The 18,105-nt window shown below is 32.7% G+C and overlaps 1 protein-coding gene across 3 annotated transcripts in view; it reads left to right on the top strand.

Moving 5' to 3' along the window:
* Nucleotides 1–18,105, top strand: part of LOC123720325 (protein outspread) — a 208,880-nt gene that overhangs the window by 136,510 nt on the left and 54,265 nt on the right. The gene's annotated exons all lie outside the window — the stretch shown is intronic.

Here is an 18,105-nt window from a genome sequence, read left to right as displayed (position 1 = left end):
TTTCTTATAAATAATTTTCTTGGTAAATGTGAACAAAATCCCGTTTTTGTTATATATACACAATACGCTGAAGACCGGAACACTACATTCGTAATTTTTTAAGATGCTTAAAATATGTACGCATACGGAAAACTTCTGAAAAATTCCATAGTAGGTTGTAGCTTATGGATACTTTGTACGACTAAAAATGATTTCAAACATGGATACCCTACACCAACCATTGAGGCGTCTCCCACGGAGGACTGAGCATTGTAATTCATTATACAAAGTATGGAAATTACGGTGACAAAAAACACAATAAAAATAATGTATACTAATAGTTTTATTTGTAATTATCATGAAACAAAAAAGAGACAGCTTGAATTATTTATTTATTTTAAAAAGGCACACTAACGAAACACATGCAGTCACTTACAGCGAACACATAACATACAAAAAACACAATACATACATGTGCATCAATGACAAGTGTGCACAACATTTAAAGGGAAAAATTGTAATTATAGAAGAGAAAAGAAATATATTTCTTCTTTGCAATTGTTATTGATGACGAAACAATGGCTGCAGCATCTTACGCCTGAAGACATGGATACTGTCATAAAATGGATCAGCCTCGTATGTCCTCAAAGCGTCGTTTACTGCAGATAGAGATCTATTTAGAGGAGCATTACTACCGGAAATGCTATTATAATTAGAAAATGGATTACATTGGGCCACTGTCTAATAAATACATAGTTTTAAATTGCTTTATCCGATAAACAACCGTATAAGTTTCGAAAAAAATGTCGAAACAATTAACAAATAATCTGCCAATTTCCCACCAGCGAAGATAATGCGAATAGCGCGTGTAATCCTGCGCACAATCATGCCACGAGAAACATCCAATTCTGTTACGTACAAAATAAGACTCGCACATAAGATGCAATGAATCGATTACAAGGTATTTGCCAATGCACTAATTGTGGTTAATAGCGAGTTTGGGATGTCTTGCGCAAGCGCAGGTGCGCTCGAAATGTCATCGCGCGTGGATCGCGTATTTTTTCTCCAGAGATAACTGTGAACTTTTTCTTGGTCTGTCCTTTATTGGACTTGTTTATAGGTCAGTTCTGTTATACCCACAGATAATGACAATACGCTGAAGGGTTTTTATAAACTTTGGGATAAGTCTACGTAAACACCCCTAGACTGACATGACTATTATAATTCTTTTCTCAATGTAATTTTCATGTATTTTAAAACCTAGCATTAATTATTATCGCGATTCTTAAGATAAGCTTTTAGTTTTTGTATTTTAAATGTAAGTATTAATTGTAAATATACACATTTCTATCTGTATTTTATTTTCAATTTAGTTTTGCACAACCCTTAGTATTTAAATAAAATTTTAAATAAAATGGACCAGTGGACTTTCTTTCTATGTGCGCATTTAACATTCGCTCGAACGGTAAAGGAGAATATCGTGAGGAAACCGGCTTGCCTTAGACCCAAAAAGTCGACACCGTGTGTCAGGCACACGAGGTTGGTTTATTTATTTTTCATTTGTTTAAATCGACTGAAATCATTTATCATTAATAGCAATGAAGATGTTGCCTTCATCGCCTGCGTATATATTCGCTAGACGTATGTATTACGCAGATAAGTGAAACCGCAGCATCCCACACTAAACACACAATACGGCGCGGGCGCAGATAAGATATAATTCACAAGCACTTTCCCACGCGTCGCCGAAGGTCGATCACGATATTGTAAATATTTGATACGATCCTACAAGTCGCGGGTTCATGGCCTCCTAAATTAATTATTTGATGTTGATCTGTCAGTATGTTACGTATATTGTACTGTCAGACGTATCATACCTAATACGGCACTCGGGTGTCTTACTGGACAAGGAAATTGGATTGGATTTATTGGTCATATAGCCGTAGAAACATTTACGAACCTTTATTATACACGATATTATACAGTAGTCACTATGTTTACTTGGATAATAAAAATTAATATCGCTTTGACGAAAAAGGTGTATCACTAAATGAAATTCGATACATATATTGAACAAAAAAATTTGTCGCTCAATATTAGTATTTTATAGAACTGGGGTCAAACGGGAAGAAGGCTCACCTGACGTTAACTGATACCGCCCCCTATGGACACTTGATGCCTGAGGACTCACCGCGCTCTTTAATTAATGGCAATTATTATAAAAAAGGATATAAAGTTTACTAATCAACTTCATCAAACCTAATTACACTAAATACAAGAGGAACTTAACCAATACAGATTCAAAATTTTCAAATAGAGCAAGACAAATGGGCCGTTCAAATCCGAGCAATCACATTGAAATTTTGTGAGAAAAATTTTCTACTCTCCCATAGGGATACTTTTCAATTAAATTGGGGTCTTAGGGCTGTCCATGCTAATATCAGTGTTAGGGTTAAATCTATTTCAAATCTGTTTTTGACATACAGGAGTGCTCTGAGCTGTGAATCTAGGTCTGCTTAGAAAATTGTTTCGTTGATCTTGCGTTTAAACTATAGACAGTGCATTTTTCTACTTGTAATGGGATTATATGTAGAAAAATTAATATCTACCGTTAAGAAATGAAACTTATATTCGTAGCATTGAGGTCTGATATACCGTTTGTGTAAACACAAACACTAAACAAACGCATGTGACTTCTCCTTTAGTCGCACTATTTATATCTGAAGATCGTGTTAGTGGCACCGCACAACTTTCTCTACTCTCCCCTGTTTTCGGCAAGAGTTTGCGCCTGGGTGATGTTAAGGGCTCTAAGGGCCACGATGAGTTTTCCTAAAATCTCTGTGTTCGTTCGTGCATGCTTCCCCATATAGGGCTATCACACACACAATTCCTAAAAATAATAAACGCATAAAAGTAAATACACGACACTTGTGTGACTGAATGATTTTATTTTTATTCTGACATCCCTAATCGCACCCACTCAAATAAAGGTTAATGCGTCCAACATTCCACAGTTAATTGTCTCCTGCAGTAGGGACTAATCCTAATGGTAACGGAATCCAACTGAATTCGACACGGTCAACACTGTTATTACTGGGAATAGACAAAGATTAATTTTATAGTACAGTTATGTTTTCAAATCGAAATAAACTTTCTATCGGAAATTCAAAAACGATTGCTCTGTGAAATGTGTTTGCCTGATATAAACCTATGAGCGATAAGGCCTTTTGCAGTTCTTTTATTGCCGTATTTTTACTAAAGTACCCAAGACCACAGAGTAAAACGTAAATACAGTTTGAAAGACAGATACTACTTAGTTAAAACATTAGGGCGTTTCATGAAACGGGGTCTTATATACTTCTGAATATTTAAAAAAAAATTAAAGTTCACATAATATAATGCTACGAGTATATGTACAGTATATGTTACAAGCTATCTTTTTTATAATGGTAAACATACAATAAAAAATTACACTCAATATTTATAGAATCATTTCTCCTACGAATGCATTTGTTATTGTACTATGATGGGGTGGAAAGGGCGTCCACAGCGAGTCTCCATCGCGTTCGGTCTTGAGTTTTATTTATAGTCTATGGCAAGCCACATCTAAAATACATAATCTATAGTCATATAATCAACTTGTAATTTTAAACCTTGTTTATAGCTAGATTTTTTATAAAAAATCATATTGTTTTAAATAAAAAAAGGTTTAATCAATCGTTATTTCAAACTGGGTCTCATTAACATATGCGTAGGTTATAAATGACATCATTTTTCACAATCGCTAACATTCATACAACCACCATTGTTTCTATAACCTTAAGGCATCTTAATACATTATAATAAAGAGCTTCACTAAATTAACTTGTAAACTGTCATAACACTAATTATTTTGCGTACAAGATTTATACATTTTTATATAACGTTATCAAAAAACGCTTTTGTTTCTCTCTTTCAAATTGAATTTACGCTGTGATGAAGAGATACATATTGATATGTCTTTTAACATTAAAACGGTGTAAATGGATTGTTTTAGTAATTATAAGGGATCTAGAATTGGCTGTTTATGCTAAATATGCCATAATTTAGTAAAAAAATGAAAAGTTTCTTTTTTAACACTAGTGCTAGACTATTATGATTTCTGTGACTTTACTGGATAATAACTGTTTTTTTACCTATTATCAACGGCGGATTTTGTAGCCATAACAAGTCGTTATTGCTACGAGTCGTACATTCTTTTGTGAAAATTATGAGTATAATTAATTTATTTAATTCGTTTTCGTATAACATTAATATTTTTTTTAATGTTAGAAATTTGATGTGATGGTTAAATAATGGACTCCGTGACTTTGTAACATGCATATAAACCAGATGTTCTGCGTTCGATTGCTGCTGTAACAATTGACGGTTGACTTCACTAAAAAGCAAAAGAATCACTTAGGATTGAATATTAAAATCAACTCACCTCAGGTGTTGGAGTACAAACAAAAAAACCATAAGAAACGAACAGTTTCGTGCATCGGGAAGGCATTTAATTAATAAATTTGCATATAAGTGCTGCGCTCGCGCATTCGAAAGGAAAATGGCTGCATTATCGGTCATAACTAACTTTCGACTCGCCCGTAATTGTACAGTTGTTTTATTCTTTTTTAAAGTTAATTTTCAATTTTGTATACATTCGAAGTCTAGTTTAAGATATTTCTTTTCCTTAGCGTATGTAAATACAAATATAAAAAGATGGTGGCGCTAGAACTTTTAGCTCTGGGCAGCAAATTTATGTATCTGTTTCGTGATGTCATACCATGATCCTCACAATGTTTTCCTTCACCAGACGAGCGAGTTTTAAAGCGTACATAGATAGAAAGTCCATTGGTCCAGGGATCGAACCTTATTATATAGATACAAAACGTTTTTCTTACTTACGAAGATTCATTTGTCAAGATTATTCATGCATATATACGATAAGTACTACATAGATACTTACGTTATTCGTTGCATAAATAATGTTCTTGAATTTATCATTTGATTAAATCATATCACATAACAGTATTAAGTGTATCGCCATAATATTATTCCTAAAGATGTTTGAACGCATGTTATATAATGCAGGTTATCCTCAAGATGAGGTTAACTGGGCGCTAAGGTGTTGTCTACAAAGGGTCTACGTCTTCAGTCATAAAAACTCATTAAATTAACAGAAATACTCATTCGTCTCTTTTCATCAAATTGTATGTAAGCTATGATGAAAAAAGACAGATACAAACACAAGAATACATCATTGTAATATAGGGGTAGAATATGTTTCGCGATAGTTTAGTTAATATACCGATATGATGTCAGTTACTGATATCACGCACCCATACGTTTCGTAAAGTATACAGGAATTTAGACGATGTGCCTATGACTTATATTTACAAATGATCATGAAACTGACCTAAAAAGGTTGTAGCGTCAGTGATTTTTTTGCTGATCACGGAGCCCTGTTCAAGTTTTCCGTACAAAAATTGATAGAAGATGTTTTACTTATATAGGTTACGCATCAACACCAATTAATGTTAGCGTAACCAATAAAACTTCGCGTTTCGCGTAATTATAGTGAAGAAAATTTTCATAACTAATATTGCGTCCAAATAGTGTCGTTAAATAATGATTTACGTCCCTATGCGTTGCTATGAACACATTGTCTATGTTCCAAACAAACCAGTGATATGTCGATAAAATGATTTAAAAATATGGATTTCATGTTGAAGCACAGAGGTATTGTAAACTATGGACTATTTCTAAATATCGAACGACAGATTTTGATTAAGTCCCGAGCTCGGTGGCTGTTGTGATCACGGCTTAAAGACTCCCCTCCCCCACGTCCATCTCATCGTATGCGGTTAGAACCACAAGTGACGGATCAGGTTCCTTGTTTACGTTTTTTGTTTTAGGGATACTGCGTAAAAACATCTTGGGACACAATATTCTTTAGCGAAATTCAAAATTTATTAGAATTTATTTATAAGCGATTGTCTACGATAATAAGATCTATAAATCTATTCTGACCATAGACGATTATAATTGAAATACACGCTAACGTTATATATATGTAAAAAAAACAAATGGGTGTTAGTTTTGTTATCTACGTTAGTTATTGTTATTTCCATTGCTTCGTGATATGCAGTCTGCCTTTTGGGTAAAGGCCACCTCCTGAACTTTTCATTTCCAACTCTTTCGTTTTTAAACTCTTAAATTCATTCGAATTCAATTTATATGAAGTCTATATCAACGTCACTTCAAAATAATATTTAACTGTATGAATCTAAGATTTAATATTCAATTGTATCTAGAACTCGTTCTTTTGTGTATTAGTAATAAATTGGTTTAATCTTACAGAAAGGCAGTTTTTAAGTGAAACCGAAGCACTTACCTAGTTCACTAATAGAAACAACAAAAGAAGTAAAAAGCTAACAAGGGGTAATATAATCCAACCGCGAGTCATTGTCCATGTTTTTATTTCTCCTTGCGGTGACCAGAGGAAGTTTTAAATGGTAACATTTTGTGGTTTATATTCGTTCCCATACTATTAAAATAAAATCTAAATTACAGGCAGACTGATACTGGCTACATGGGATTCATGAATTATTACAAAATTAAGCGATATTTCCTCATTACCTGTAAAGGTTTATGTAAGCAAGTGTTTGGTTGTGTGTTTCTTTTTAAGTCTAAAACCTAGACTATATTTAGATACAATTTAGAACAATATAGTTAATTTAAAATTACATTTTAAAATAATAACTAATACAAGCTTGGATAGCTGTATAAATAAAATAATATAAATATATTTCACTACAATAAGGATTGCAGTAAGTTTATGTTATTTTATTTAATATTAGTACCTACACGACCTCTGAAGGAATCCTCCATATTCTTCCATCTCTTATCGCTACTAATTGGCAATCATTCCATTCTCTTTTATTTCATTTGTCCAGGGATGTGGTGGGCGTCCTCTCTTTTATAACTATAGTGAAATGAAACGAATTAGCTGCCACATATCACATTCAACGTAAATCTATATTGTTGCGCTGGATTTTATGTATGTGCTGACTAAAGCTGTTATAATCTATATATATATACCATATAGTTTATACAACTTATATACGAGTCACGCCTCGTTACTTGAGAGATCATAACTCAAAAATCCAATTTAACCGGCCAATTATCCACGTCATAAAAATATCACAACTTGATTGATGTAAGGACTTATCTGATGGCGTGACGCGGCGCACGCGCAGACATATGCGCACGCATGCACTATGAACCGACGACATACGATACGATCAAATGTTTGCTGAAATCAATCAATTGATTGCGAAATGTTGGTCGTGATGTTTACGGAACCGTGTACAACCTGTCTTTATGTAAGCCTAATACCGTTTAAAGAAATGCGTGAAGTCTATAGAAGTATTTCAGACTTAAAACTTAAAACGAACTTTTAAGACGGTCTATACGTATCAATACAGAGCAAGATGTAATATCATTTCATCTATTAATATATAATATTACAGGTACACATATACATATTACTATAAAAGAAAACACTTAGATAATATACAAAGCAAAACAGATTACATTGTTTAACATAATATACGAAACAGAAGAGATAAGGCAATTAAGTATTAAGTTATTTATTCACACTTTGTTTTCTTATACAAAAACATACATATAAAAAAGCAGTTTACATAAGTACATTAATATATGAAAAGAAACTAAAATGAAACAAACTAAAACTTAATATTTTGTTTGACTCGTTAACGGCAATATCTTTTTAACCATTCCAGTCTTCACTAGATAGATTACGTTCCATTATACATTGACTTATAAACAACATTGAAATGCCCAAAAGAATGTCAATTGTCGTATGATTTGCGCATCGTCTGTGCTCCCATGTAATTAAAATGTCAAATTTAATGGCAAAGAGTCCTCATAGTACTAATTCCGATTCACATTTATGTTCATACTTGCACATATCTGAATCAGGTTGTTTTAAAATAGAAACATCATTTTTCTAAGCGCACCCATTTGTGTGGTACGACACTTCACGATCCTATCTCGAAATTCCAACATGCTTGGTAATTTTTTAAGACTACTGACCACCAGTGCTGCATAACTTTGCCACATTCAATTATATGAATTTATTCTTTACTATTTATACAAGTTATTTCCAACACACAAATATTCAGTATGTACAATATTCTTAACAGACATAGTAATTATTATCGTTGGTAATAGTTAAAAATTGATAAACCCAACCAAAGGGCAATTGTCAGCAAAGTTTATTCTGCGAAATATACTGAATTCGTCAACATAAAGGCAAAAGTGTTGGAATCAAAGCCTGTGCGATATTTTTTTTATATGTTAATAGATCTCATTTGACATCTGTCATTATAGCTTCGTAGGTGCAATGACGCAACATATTAACGACGTTGATTTCTCTTTTTAGAACAGAAATTGTTTACTCAGTTCAGAATGGTTTATTAGTGAAAGTAAATCGTAAAATTATCTGCTATTGTCATTATTACAATATAATGTTACCGGTGAAATAGTTGATTTAAAATAATATGCTCCAGCCGTTATAAGGTTATGTTTTTGAATTTTGATCGGGTGTGACGAGACCATTGTAGATCAACAGTAGAAGTTCAATCTTTAATAAAATAATTATTTCTTATTATGTATATAAGATGTATTTATTGTTGGAGATACAAGTGCATTGCATAGGGCTATAACTCTCTATAATGTGACGAATATGGACTTCAAGCTGTTATGTTAAGTAAACGATCAGCCCTGTGACCAAGGCCGCGTTCTCGTTGTGCCGTGCATTCGAAATGTTTTACAATTATTTTATTTAACATTTTGTACAAAAACAATTGTATTTTTATTGTTTTAATCAATAATATAATTAAAGTTTCTCTAAACTATTCATAACATAAATACACTGCGTCTAAAAGATTGTACGACTTGAAAAAATGCATAATTCAAAATAATCAACTAGAAGCATGTCCGTAGGTATTTTTGGATCCTTTTTCAAAGCCACCGGTTTTTTGTTAATCACTTCGAGATAAGGGAAGCGTGCCTAAAAGGACTCACGAAGCTCTATGATAACAAAAAAATTATCTAAAATATTTGAGGTTTGATGCTTTTGAATGTTTTTCGTTTTAAGATTGTGCCGATCACGTTGTAATAGTTTTTAAAATGTCCATGGACCAATTATTTTAATAAAAACAATGTTTGCCAATGGGACAATAATATTCAATCAAAAACATAATTTGTAAAATCCAAGTCTCGCAACTTTGTTCTTCTACTGTAAAAAGTTGTCTATCCATGTAATAAGTCGGTCAATTCAGTCCCTACTTAAGGGCCTTCTGTCTTAAGTTATTACGTAATTAGCTAACCTAACATCTTATAGTGAGCATATACTGAACGTTGTAAATAAATAGATTTACTTGTCCATCGCGTGAATTTATCTCACAAGTATTACATTAAATGAGATTGTTTAGAACAGACTTCTAGTTTTATCAACAACAAAATTATAAGGTAATGTCCAGAATTGTTGCGAGAAAGAGGTTGGTGGTTTAGTAGAACCGTCTTAGGTTTTATCAATGCTATTTCTAGGATATTAGCTAATCAATTTCTCGCTTTTTATACGAGTATCACATATTTATATCTGTTTGTAATAGTTGTTAAGTATAAAGCATGTTATATTTGCCTGTTAAAGTACATTTAGTATTTATTGATATTTTTGTTTATTCTTAGATGTAAGATTTTATTGTGATACCTCTTATCAAACCTTTTGAATAAAGAAATTGACAAAACTTTTTATGCTTACGATATACATATGAAAATTAGTGTAATTAATCCAGAAAACAGTTTACTTATACAATATCGTAAACAGTTTACTTATACAAGCCGTAAAGAAAGGTGTTTCTTGAACTCAATCTTCAAGCGTCAACTCTGGGCTATATTTTTCTACCTAAATTGGTCAAAAGGAAGAAAGAGTTCGTTAAATTTTAATTAAAGTAACTCTGTAACTAGTAACTAGAGTTCAAAAAACTACATTATAAACTTATGTCTACTTGATTGATGGTGAACCTCGACAGAGTCTAATGGATCTCTGACGTTGATTCAATAAACCCTTCATTAGGGATCTCGTGATACTATGATTATTTCGGGTCTACATATTGTGAATTACGTAATATGAGAATCATAATGTATCATGTTTAATGGATAATTTTGTAGCACAAAATTACTTAGATGAGGTATTTTGACCACATACATCCACAATGAAATTTCTGCTAATTTTATTGTGTCTTCATTTTATCTTGTATATGTTTTGGTTGTATTCTTTTATTTCTTTTTTGAAACACTTATGTTTACTTCCATTGTCGTACATTTTAGATGGAAGATTTTGTAAAATATGCAGTAGATTTAGTACGATGTAGTAAACATTAATAAATAAATGAAATGGATTCACGGGTTTATCCCTTTGATCGGTTGGAATATTTTAAAGTTATATACAAAATTAATGTAGTATCATTACTATGTAGGTTACAATTTTAAATTCTCTATAATTATTGATTTTCATATTAAAATTTTAGTACCTTTATATTATACAGTTTTTTTATTCAAAATATATTTTTCAGTGCATTTTTCTCTTCACTTTTAAATCTAAAATATATATTTTACTAAGACAAAGAAGTCTTAAGGTTAATTAACTAAAAACTGTAAGACCTTAAGTATGCGTGAATGAGTATGAGAATGGGTATGTGTGCGTAAGAGTGTAATTGAGAGTCAGAGATGTTATAAGCGATGTAGATACAAAATCGTTCCACTCCGTCTTGTTATATTAACCACTTAAAACGAGTGAAGCTCAACGTATTCAATATAACTGTCAAAAATGCAATTTAAAATTACCCCTTGATGCAATTTCGTATGCTTAATAAGTTTTTTCTGCCGAAATAATGGGTTTCTTTGCACTTATGAAAGCATCCCGCAATTTGAAATCAGTAGGTACCTTTGTACTTGACAGGTGGTTGTTAGCATTGAAATTCCGAGAACTTATACAGTTTGCTAAAAGGTCTGTGAACTTTCAAATATACCTTATTAGGATTTAAATTCTAACGAACAATATTTAATATCATCTCAGTAATATTGTCTAGTTTCAATACACACACACAGTTACAGTTTGAAATAAGAATATATTTTTTCTAGATTAACCGCTTTTATTGATTTAAATAATCATTTGCAATATTTTTATTTATCAACACTTTGTTGCATTACATATTTGGTACAAATACATTCAGATAGCATAATTTAAGGGGGCAACCGGCGGCTTTTCCAAACAAACGATCTCTTCCAGGCAACCCTAGTAATGAAAAATAAACATTTATTAAAAAAGATAACAATAACTCCACAATTACAAAATTAAAATAAAAAAAATATGAATTTCAAAATATAAAGTTTATGGTCACAGGAAACTTCGTAACTGATTTTTCAGTTTTAATTAAGTTAAACGCGTTTGATGTTTATAAAAACACTTCTGGTCAATTTCGAATTCTGTCATAATTTGGTTAGTATTTTCCAGTTGTTGTTTTTTATGCCTAAACACGCTTAAAACTTAGTATAAATTTGGTACCATTTGCACTATTAAAATCTACAAATAATACAGAGAGCACATAATTGTAAAGACATGTAGACATTAAGTGCCAAATCGTATTCTGGTCAAAAGCCAAATGTTTGTTGAACAACTCGAGCCAAACCTGTCCCGTATCAATTTCTATGGTAAAAACCTGACAATATCACTACCAAAAAAGTTATGCTAAGTATGTGAACAGTAAGAACGTGTTAGAAAGCTTCAAATTATATTTGTCTTGGTAAAACAGATATTAGAAATTTAAATTAATATCTGTTGCAAAATCTTGTCTTTTAATGTCTTGTTAGTTAAATTATCGTATTTGGGCCATGGTTGAAACCACAATTCACATTCCATAAAATTATTTGTCGTCATCATCAGGTTGTTGGTTCTTTTCTGGCGTAGGCTTTCATTTTACTCCAGTATACCCTGCACTGGCCTGTTCCACTGGGAACCAACCTCCTCGACGATATCGTCAGTCCGCCTAGTAAGTGGGCGGCTGCGGGGCTTTTGTACTGCCGAGGTCTCCATCCAAGGAGCCTGCGGGTCCATCGGTTCTTGTCTAGCGAGCTGTATGGCCTGCTATAATACGTAAAATTATTTAATCAACCCAATTATAACTATTTTTAAAATACGACCTACTGATCTGCTTATTCTGTATCATACTCGTATTACCAGCGTTTTATTATTTAAGGTTACCTTGACTTTGCGATTTGCGGAGGTTAATGAACAATTACGGAATGCAATAACCTTATTACGTATTTCTTCATACAAATTATGCTAAGTTAAAAAAATATATATTCAAGGAAATAACAAAGAACTTTTAACATTTTTTTATTAATTAAGTTATTTTTGTGTTAGTTACTATATTCAAGTATACTATATACAGTAGTAATAATAATAATAAAAAAATGATAAATAGAAAATTAAAACAAATTTAAGGAGTTTGGTCCCTGTATACCTTTAATATCCTCGCTATATAGCGATACTTATTCGTTGAGCGAAGAAAGCACCAGCTTTGAGGTGACCAGTTCTATCTACAATTCAATTCAATCTTAAATCAGCGCCCTTGCACTTGAACCTCATGGCCCAAGAGACTCTCCAAAGGAAACAAAATCAGTTGGAGGAAAGGCTTAGGTCGTGCCAGTTTTTCTACTTGTCCGAAGGAGGTGAGACAAGGCTAATATGTCCATACAAGTAACATCCTATACCAAAGCCCGGATCAAAGACATCCCATCCGGCCTCTCGGTAGCTGCCCTTATATTATTTATATACGGTTTAGTAAGTCTAATCTTTGAAAGGCATTTCTAAGTGTTTATAGTTTTAGTGTAGGGGGCAAACGAGCCTACGGGACGCCCAAAACGGGCAGTCATCGAAGCCCATGGACACCTTTTTTTGTGGGTGACGGCCTTAGAGGGAGGAGTATACTTCTTTAAACTATTGGAGATCATATCGTCGAAGATCCCCACCGGGAGTCGATTCCACAGTTCGCTAGTTCGCAAATGAAATGTCTTGTGAAGCGGATGTGGAACACGTCCAGCTATCAAGTCAAGTATATATGCATTTTGTTAGACAACTCTTCATCAAGGCATATTTTATTATCAAAATATATTTATTATATACGATTAAAAAAGACTGTATAGAGACCACAAAACTTTTCCCATATGAAGAAAATGTTTTTTGTTGTTACGATTATTTAGTGAACTTTAAGTTACAATAGTATTGTGATCGAAAACAATAGAGTTAACTTTTTAATCAATCAAGTGTACTGCGCTTGCGCAACCGTCGTATGTTGTTCGAGTTTGACAAATGGCGTGACATTGCTTTGTAACTCCATTTTAGTTTATCTTAAACAGTGTTTTTATTCACCATATTATTAACCACACATTTCAGTTATTGTATATAAACAAAATGTAAAGGAAAAATGAGAAATCCAATGTCACAAGCCGGGATTCGAACACGCAACATCGGGAGTTAAATCGAAAACTTTGAAACTAGGCAATTACAAGTTCTTTTGTAGTTTTCTAAGTTAGTTCTTAATATTATTTTAGAAATAAATATAGCCTCTTATTCTAAAACGTCAATCAAATTTAAATCTGACAAACCATTTTTTATGTATTTTATTTGACAGCGCTCAACACGAGATTGTGAATTGGGATACAATATAAATATGAACCTAAGTCACTCAGGGAAACCATAAAGTCGTTACGGGGTTACAAACATCTCTCTTTATAATATAGATATATTGTTTTCTTTCACAAACATTTATAGTTTTAAAGAGTCAGTCAAAATATTAAGGCGTGTGCTATTAGCCAATAGTAACGAAAATGGCAAATCAAATTATCACCTTGCATAACATAGATACAATAAAATTGATTTACAATTACGTGTCTACGCCCCGCTGACATAACCTTGTGATAGACAGACGTCCATCGTATTGTTTCTTCAGTATACCTCTATGGTATGTCTAAGATTTTTAATGTAAATATAAATGATCATTATTAAACACTAGCTGAGTTTCCTTAATAATTTTCGTTGGCCTTCGTAACATTTTGATATGCTACCAGTAGCGTTAGGTAAGTGTTGCGGTATAATAGACTTCCACAAAATATAAAATGTGCCCCAGCCTGGCAATATTTAAATTAAGACTAAAAGACCATCTCTTGGGTGATCCCAGTTATCTACGTAAATGAAAGTCCACCCAGTTCTACTTCGCTGATTCATCCTTGAAGCTCTTCAATGACCCACGACGTGATAAATTGTATCTTTAGTATATAAGTTCTCATGTAAGTGATTATTATCTGTTATGAGAATAAGTATCTTTAAACCTAATATAGTATAGATATATCATGCACACGTACACATGTATCAAGGCTTTAACCAAACCCTCAGCTCACCCTATTACAACATATAAAAAAATAGAAGCATTATTCAATTATGCGTGTACGTCGTATCGGTCAACGATCCCGATTCGCCATCAATTTATAACAATATTACATCAGATTGGAAACGATTGCAGCACGTGTTTCATTGTTTTAGTTCAGCATTATCGTAACACAATATATATATTCATTTTTCAATATTGTTTTTTCTAAAAAAATCATTAATTTAAAATGTATTTATTTTATTAATTTAATTCAAAATTTAACAAAAGTTAATGAGCCGGTAAAGCTCGATAATAAGGCAGCGACGCTACAACCTTACTTGGGTCTTGGCCCCATATTACCATTTGATTATTTTATTTCAATCATGTATCAGCCTATCTATCTGATATACTAGATTTTTTTTATTTGAGACGAGAGTTACGTACGCACATAGAATGTTTATTGTTGCACGACCTCAGGGATAGGAGGTACTGAAGCCACTGGGCCTGGGACTCTGCTTCAATTAAAAGTAAAACTCCATTTATGTGAAATGTATTTTCACTTGAAGCAGTTGCGTCGAGCCAATAATTTCGGTAATATTTTTTTTATAAAAATGTACAACTCGTTAGTCGTAAAGTACACCAAGCTTTAATAAGATTATTCCTCTAATCTTATTAACGCTTGGTTCTATCTAATTTCTTCATTTTAAATCCTAAATCATTTTTATGTTAGAACATTAAAGGACTGTTTTTTAATATATCAAACATATTCTCTGAAGTTTTATCACATGAGTTGCACACTAGCATATAATTACTATGTGAAATCTATCGTTTTCACTAACAAAGAATTCACTTTCGATTTTACCGTACCGCATTGTTCAACTGATTTGTTATTCACATTTAATCGCAGCTGTTCTGTGTGAATTACTTAACAATGGACCTTATCATTGGTTATTAAATGTATATTAACTTAACAACTTGATTCAAAGTGTTTTTCTGGCTTGATAACATTGTAAGTTTTGCTTATGTTCGTACAGGAGCAAAACAAGATTTTTCCTCTAATAGTTTCCTCAGACGTCGCAGTCCAGACCATATTAGTGGGCCGCTGGCCTTTGAGCATTGAGCGTTAAGTCCTGGCTAATTTCTGTTAGTTGAAAAGCCACAGCCACGCATTCCAGGACTATTGTAGCTGCTTCCTCTGCGTCCAAAAAGCCTCTGTACAAGTGACTGTATGTTGTAGGAGACAGTGGCGGTCACAATAACAAATAAGTTATGAATAAAAATATATTGTTTATTATTAGTTTCATTATGAGTAATTGAAATCATTATTTGCTACACGTGTTCTGCTGTCTAACAATACGATAATGATACAAGAACTTTCGCTTTATTTGCTATCATTATATATTAGCGATATTGCATTTAGGATTAACATCGAAAACTTCCTACAATCATGCCGGCTTATTGACTATCAAACGGCGGATATATCTAAATAGCGATTTAAAAGGAATGCTATAAGCATCATTAGCAGTTTTTGATCGAATCTCGATCGAAGTCGGCGAGTGCGAAACGGACGATCGACCGATACCGGCGCGTGCGCACCGATGATCCGCGCTGTTTCATTGAAAGGAATTTAGCATCCTGTGATAGATAAAGATGATTTATTGTTGTCTTCATTTGTTATATTTATGCTAATTGAATAGGAATTTTATCGGCTAGAAATGCCGGGCTATCGGATCTGGTTGTTCCACTTATGCAATTTACGTACCATGTTTTTATATATATAAACTGAAACAAATACTGCCTTTTTATATATATTCAGTTGTCTTATAATCAAACAATAACCTGTTTGAGTAAACCTTTAACGTCCAATCGAAAAATTAATGCCGAAGCAAGGCTTGTTTGCTTTATCTTTAGTTTTAATTTTTCAATGTATATATTTTCAGCCTGTGACCACGATTTCAGAAATTACTGAATACTTCGAAATATACTGAATGTAATTGTATATGTTTGAAGGTTTTTAATAATCTTAATCGTTTGTATTCTACATTAAATTTAATAGCTTAAATGTAATATCTGATTTTAATTCCTTAACTTTTTAAATACGACAACGGTATATGTACGTTGCCTGTCACTTTATGCTTTACAACGAGTTGAGCTCCAATGAAATTAGAATAATCCCGTTTGCCGGCGAGTTCAGTGCAGATAATGACAATCTTATCTGGCAAGTACCGGGCCAGCCCAGTCCTATTAACGCATGACCGACTTTCCCTAGGAATTTGAACGCAGATTCTTAGCGATTGTCTATTAGCTACTAATATATCCTTAAACCTTGTTTTCTATACATAGAACTCGAGTAAAGTGAGTTGCTTTACTTCTGAACAACTTTGTTAAAAATTATTTATACAAAAGTAATTGACAATTTCTGATAATATCTCGCTGATGCAGAATTTAAGTTTTATTCTAAAACTATCAGACTTCCGGAAACTAGCTTCTCAATAATATTATATTACAAAAGCTCAGATCTCTGGGATTGGTATAGTAATATTTAAAAAAATACTGTTTAAATCGACGCGTTTAATTAAATCACTTTTACATAAGCTGAATATCGAGATTTACAAAATCAGTCACACAATTTATTCCTAAATTTCTGACATTTACTCGGGAGTATTGTTAACCGTAACAAATCTGTTTTAAAGTTGCTATTAAACTTATTTCAAACTGTACTTCACCCAAACCGTTAGTACGACAACGATAAGACGGCCTACAATCCTAAAAGGGAGTAAAATTAGCGTTTTGTAATCAGTACGAGTATTGTTACGGTTTGCTGTGGCTAATTGGAGTGACAGTAGGTAGGTCCATGTGTCGTGCGGATAGAGATCGCCAAGTGTCAGTCACGCGATGTCACGGACAATTTGTTCTGTAGTCTATACTAATGAAGTGTCAGAGATCAATCAGGAGTTATCTATGGAAATTCACTGAGAGAAATAGCGAATGAATTTAACATTTTGTGTTCTTGGGCCATACTGAACATGCGGGGATATATTCAAGGGTAATGATTTTTTTGGCTTTTTTACATATACATAAATATAAACCCCATTCATATATAATGTTCAAATTTCTATTGCCAGTTTTGAAGAGGTTAGACAATGATAAAAATATAACTGCTTATAAATCGATCTAAACCTGGTCCCTGGACTAAAGCCAAATACCGAGTCCTAACTTAACATGACATCATGACGTTTTAAATACACATATCAGTTGCTTTCAGATATCGCTAGATATGTTTACGATACGACACACTTAACCGCGGCAACTAACCATTAAGATTAAGAATACCTTTACAAACTTGCAAACAAGTTAAGTATATGTTAACGATTATGTTTGTTGTCTCATCCTGCAACTTGAATATGTATTGAAAATACAACATATAGTGTAGAAAGTATTGCGTATTACGCAATACAATATTCTTTATATATAGACGTATATCGTATTTTATTTTTATTTTTATTCAACCATAAAGGTTACAATAGCTTTGATGTTATATTACATAGTACAAAAGCTCTTTATTAACAGTTAAGGATGATAATGTGAT

This window comes from Pieris brassicae, chromosome 2 (genome assembly GCF_905147105.1).
Source record: "Pieris brassicae chromosome 2, ilPieBrab1.1, whole genome shotgun sequence".
Taxonomy (NCBI): Eukaryota; Metazoa; Arthropoda; class Insecta; order Lepidoptera; family Pieridae; genus Pieris; species Pieris brassicae.
Note: the sequence above shows the minus strand (reverse complement) of the source record. Positions and strands in the feature narration are given on the sequence as shown.